This window comes from Uranotaenia lowii, chromosome 3 (assembly GCF_029784155.1).
Source record: "Uranotaenia lowii strain MFRU-FL chromosome 3, ASM2978415v1, whole genome shotgun sequence".
Taxonomy (NCBI): domain Eukaryota; kingdom Metazoa; phylum Arthropoda; class Insecta; order Diptera; family Culicidae; genus Uranotaenia; species Uranotaenia lowii.
This window is the reverse complement of record NC_073693.1, coordinates 54,628,359-54,634,138: the sequence shown is the minus strand read 5'-3', so window position 1 is coordinate 54,634,138 and position 5,780 is coordinate 54,628,359. Positions and strand designations below refer to the sequence as shown.

The 5,780-nt window shown below is 36.5% G+C and overlaps 1 long non-coding RNA gene across 6 annotated transcripts; it reads right to left on the bottom strand.

Moving 5' to 3' along the window:
- Nucleotides 1-1,759: 1,759 nt before the first annotated feature.
- LOC129751024 (uncharacterized) lies at nt 1,760-5,080 on the bottom strand. Of its 6 annotated transcripts, XR_008738562.1 has the most exons (6): nt 4,635-5,080; nt 4,065-4,150; nt 3,563-4,007; nt 3,044-3,509; nt 2,766-2,944; nt 1,760-2,325 (listed from the first exon to the last, which is right to left on the bottom strand). It is a non-coding gene; the product is annotated as an uncharacterized LOC129751024 (long non-coding RNA). The 6 variants fall into 6 exon arrangements; XR_008738561.1 differs by having other exon boundaries at nt 3,563-4,150; XR_008738564.1 differs by lacking the exon at nt 4,635-5,080 and having other exon boundaries at nt 3,563-3,803; nt 3,872-4,486.
- Between the last annotated feature and the right edge of the window lie 700 nt (nt 5,081-5,780).

Genomic DNA, 5,780 nt, shown 5'->3' with positions numbered 1-5,780 from the left:
GCAAGTCATTCCTATTTTTCGCTTCGAAATTATCCAAAACTTTAAGCTTTTTACTTCTCCAATGCGGTCTCCTTCAACATACATCCACTGACCATACTGACTGGACACTCGATTTAGTTTTCTGGATAATTTTTCCAACAGTACGCAATATCGATTCCAGAGTGCGCATCGATCGATTTGAAGAAATGCTATCCCAGTTATGAAATGCCACCCAACTTTTAGAAAAAACAGACATTTTCTAAAATCGGACTAAACAGGTACATTTTTCCTACAGCGAATTTTTTGTCATATTTTTCAGGTTCGCCACCTGCCGTCGGTATTGCGAACCTACAAAATCTGACAAAATAAATCAGACAGAAAACGGTTGAATTTTTGTTCTAAGTGTCATGTCAGTGTGATCAGTGATACATCTTTCAAGTATAGGCAGACAAACCAAGGTACAAGGCCACAGGCAAGTCCGAAGACATAGAGGTTAAGCAAGCCTTTTAAGAAAAGGAAATAGTAAACATCACCGTCCACGGTACACAGTAAATGAAAATTACCGAGTTCGGTAATTTTTTTACCGAAATCCTAACATGTGGAAATCGTTAAACCGTTCGGTAATTTATTTCATGGCAGAGAAGTGACAGCTGTCAAATATTACAAACCTATTTCGGTAAAAATGATCGAAACTCGGCTAATCATTTCTTACATTATCTGTCAAAATTTTGACAGTTGTCAACGTGGTAGCTCGTAACATTACCGAACAACCGGTATTGTAGAACCGAAATGCCTGTAATTATTACCGAAATACCTGTAATTTTTATTGATATATCTATAAATATTACCGAAATACCGTGACTTTTTTTACCGAAAACCTGTAAAAATTCGTAAATATTTACCGAACAAGCGGTATATTTTACCGAAATATTTTTAATTATTACCGAAATACCGGTAAATTTCATCAAAAAATTTGAAAATAGCCGGTAAAATTTACCGAACCATCGGTTAAATTTACCGATGGTTCGGTAAAATTTAACGAAATACTCGCAATAATTACCGAAAAACCGGTATTAATTACCGAGTAAATAAAAAAATCCGGTAATTTTTACCGAAAATTCAGTATTATTACAGAATGTTCTTTAATTATTACCGAAATGCCGGTAATATTTACCGAAAACAGTAAAGTTTTCGGTAATGTTAATCAATTTATTGGCTTTATCGGTGAAATTTATGTTCTTTAAATAAGTGCATTTCAAAATTATGAAAAAGAAAGACGGATAAAAAGTAAGAATGTATGAAGACGTTGAAAATGAAAAAGCAGAATTTTATATAGAAGCCTTTTCAGCACGTCATCGATTTGTTTAGCACCGATCAACTATTTTGAAGTGGTTTTGTCATATAGAGTTGACCCCACCACTCCAAAGTAATTCACAAAGTGTGTCTCTCTCAGCAAGTGTAGCTGGCAGTGAGAACGAATGTCCGTTGATGACGTGTGATGAAAATACTTCTGAATAAAATTCTTCTCGCTCATTTTCAAAGTCTTTTGATTTCTTCTAATTTCGTATCCGTCTATGGTTTTCATAATCTTGAAATGTTCTTTATACAGGAACATAACTTTAATCGATAAAACCAATAAATTGATTAACATAACCAAAAATTTTACAGTTTCCGGAAAATACCACCGCTATTTCAGTAATAATTACAAAAAGAATCGGTATAAACTACGCGTTATGTAAAATAAAACTTATGGTTATGTTTATGAATAAACACTTGCCTTTATTTATGATGTCTGTTGAATTATTATTATCACATTTTAACTTTATTATCACATTATAAGACTTAATTAAAGATTCAATCTAAATTCAATTCTAATGAACAGATGGGCATTAAATGTTCAGTCAAAATTTTTAACAAATTAATAGTCTTAATACGTGTATTTGTATTTGTAGTTCAACTTGAAATATATTTTTTGATTAAATATTTTTTAAATAAATTAACCAAGACATTATTAAATCAATTACTGCTTTTGATTGATAAAGTGAATAAAAAATTAGATTTGGTTCAAATTGCTTAACAGATAAAAATTTAAGTTTAAACGGCTGACGCATGCCTAGTTAATTTCGATTAAGTAGCATACTGCACGCAATACAGATCGAATACCTTATAAATTTCAATGTTGCATTCGGTTGACGAACGAAGAAAAGAACTTTGGCATCGAATCTCCAGCCTGGGTAAAGTCGTTGGTGGTCTATTGTCCGCTAAGATGCTCGGTGCGAACCGATTTCAGCACGTTCTGGACAGCCTTGAAAATCACCTGGTCCTCAGCAAAGACAGACGTGTACACTGTAAGATGAAAGATAAACAATATGACGACATCGTGTAACATTTCTTAAAACTTATTCAAATAAACTTAATTTGTTTTAAGGGTTTGAAGCGAAAAAATCAAATAAAGTACCCAAGGGCAAGTGCCAACGGATAGTTTAACCACAGGTTTAACTTTCATATGCCCTCGGAAATCGTTAAACGTTACCAGTTATCATTCGACGCGTTACAAAAGTAGTTTTAATAAATTACTATTTAACAAAAATAAAAATTTATGGCAAAAATAAATCCCACTTTGTGAAAAAAAAAATTAAGTTTGCACGTTCCCTGTTGGTGGGTGCAAAGTTTTTCAGAAAATTCAGCTAACTCTTGTAAGTTTATATTGCAGGCTGATAGGTACCAGTATGAGCGATTATTAAAAATAAATAAATTCAAATCGTGACTCAGTCTTCTCCACTTACCGGTTCAAAAACAGCCTGCTCAGCCGAGCTTAAGCAACTAAACCGGAAGCGATATTGTCGAGAAAGTTTCCGTACAAATTCTGGGAATCTCGAACTGATTCGGGTTGCAAACAGGCTGCATTGTGGAGTTGTCCAACAATCATCTTCTCAAAGTTAATACGTCGGTACAATTAACTGCTCTGAAACGTTAATGAGAGTTGATAAGTACACTCAGCAACAATCGTCGAATAACATTGCACTTAAGATTAAGTTTACATATTTAAGAAAAAAAGACTCACCACAAATCCTTCAACTTTGGTCTTCAAACAGCGTCGTTTTAAGGGTAAATCCGGATTGCAGCTAGGATGACTTAGTGGTAACAATTGGGGGAAGGTGAAATCGAATTGCGAACTTTCCACCCGTATGGCCGTCAGTCATTCCACATTCCGACTGAAAATAAGTTGCTAGCAGTTTTCTCCAGAAAGGCTAGAGGACCCTGGAGGTTTTTTCTTGATTGGAATCCGACATCAGCAACTACGCCTTCGCCTCGACTACCAGCAGGATTGAATCCCAGTGGCAACGATTGCATTTGCTGCTGCATCTGTTGTGATTAGAGCCGTTCTCGGAATGGGTTAATGCCGTTCGACAACTGGAACCTGCGTGCGATAGCTTTGGTGACCTTTGTGCAGGAGACGTCATGGAGATCTAACCGTCGACGGTGTCTTCCGAATGGGCACTGGAGCTGCACTGTTTAAGCTGCAACAACTAAACATCAATAAGCGTCAGGGAAAACACAAGTTATTAACATTAAAACTTACCCAATTATCGGAGAAACCGGAATGTAAACGCCGTAACAGGATGGGATGAAATGTCCGGTGAACTGCCGAGTACAAGTCCCTGTGCTGCTGGTGTTGCTGTTAGTGCTGTGCCAACCGTCTGATCCGAGGAACCGCAATGTTTACCGATGCCGAGATTTATTATTTTTATTTATGATTGTTCGCAATGGGACGGTTTAGACCAATACTATCTAACCTGCCTTGAAGACTGGATGGACTAAGTCTAAAAATAATTTATTATTTATGTTTTTTTATTGATTTGCACATTTTGCTGCTTTCGGTCGACACGACCTGCTGGGCCTCCGGACGATAGTCACGTCCAGTTTCGCTGGCACTTATTGGTAATTTTGTGACAACCAAAAGGGCGGGTTCATTTCAATAAATTTAAATTTGCATCCTGACATCTGGAGTGTTGGTACTGACGGAACTGAAAATAGCTATACAGTGAAAAGCAATTATTTTCATCATTTGTCGTAGAATTCACCTGGCTCATTAATCATAATCATGAAACCACCGGTATTTTGGCAGATAGCGCTCCGTTCCGACTTTCGGAATGATGACAAAATCCACCTGTAAACATAAGCGATTTTGAATTTAGTGCGCTATGATTAAAGGTCGCGGTACACCTCAGGTGAAAATGAAAATGAAAAATCTTATTTTATTAAAAACTCAAAAAAGTGACACATATTGGCTTTGTAACATGGTGGAATCGTTGGGGAATAGTTAAAAGCTGAATTTTGAACCGGTCTCGGAGTTTAAAACTTCTTAAAAACGGTTTTATTTCGATTCCCCCAACATGAGGAAATTTTCACGGTGAAAATCAAGAGAATCGAAAATAAAACATTTTAAAGAGGTTTTGAACACCGAGGCCAGTTCAATATTCATCTTTTAACTATTCCCCAACGATTCCACCATGTTACAAAGCCAATATGTGTCACTTTTTAGAGTTTTTGATAAAATAAGATTTTTCATTTTCATTTTCACCTGAGGTGTACCGCGACCTTAATAAATCAATGCTGAATAATTAAAAATACAAATGGTGGCATCGACTTACCCATATCGAATGTTCTATTCAGGCTTACGGGTTATTTATTTCCTGTAGAATCTTGTGTACACTACCTGATAGACTGTCCTCGCTTAGCAAACGATAACTGAACAAAAAATGTTGAAAAAACACTAATTTTTCACTTATTTTTAGTAAAATTAAAGATTTTTCACTACGCCGAAACGAAAAAAAATGGCAGTGAAACGTTTCCTATTCGACTTTGCCTTTTTTACAGAGCAAGCGGGATGCCACTAATACATCGTGTTTATCAGAGAAAGATAGTTGCACTCAAGGTTGCGAGAAAAGGACGCTCGAAATTTGACGTTTGTGTTGAGATTGATTTACAGATTTCGGTGTTTTTTACCGAAAATTTTTGGCAAAGCGATTTGTTTACACAAAAATAAACGAACTTCGGCAAATCAAGAACTGATTTACCGAACTCGGTAAAAACAATACGTCAAATTGATCAATTACCGAAAATTTTCGAATTACAGACGTGGTTCTGTAAAATAAATTACCGAACTCGGTAATTTTCGTTTACTGTGTACCACCAAACAAGGCCGAGTTTTCATTTCATCCAACCGTTACTTCCATAGGACCTCAGACATCTGAATGAACGACTTCAAGAAGATCGCCTGCTCTTCAACCTTGGTTTGTAAATTAGGATCTGCTATGTTTTCCCATTGCGCAAACTGCACAATCGCACGAGTTCTTGTTGGACAAGTTAAAACCTATTGCCAAGCCATCGGATAGTTTCTCAACTGCAGTTTTGTGTAGATGTCTCATGCGACGATACCTACCATATGTCCAAGCTTGATGTGGTGGTGGACACTAGAGCACTGAACGTTTCTTCATGTTGTTCCAACTTGAAAAGTTCATTGGCGCGCGTTCCAGTATCAACAAATTATAAAAAAAAAACACCCGAATCATAAAAAACCATTCGCTGTCGCTGTCGCTTGAGGATGTGAATGTTGACAGTACGGTGCAGAGCGCTTCAACCTTCTTGTTGCTTCTGTATTCCTTGGCAATTTGGCCGTGTTGTACACATTTCCTGCATTTTGTTCCTTTTCATGATGAATGTCCTTTTTTGCCTTTTGCCAGTAACGCTACATCTGCTGTTGGTACTTGGAATTCCTGCAACAGTTTCGTTTTGAT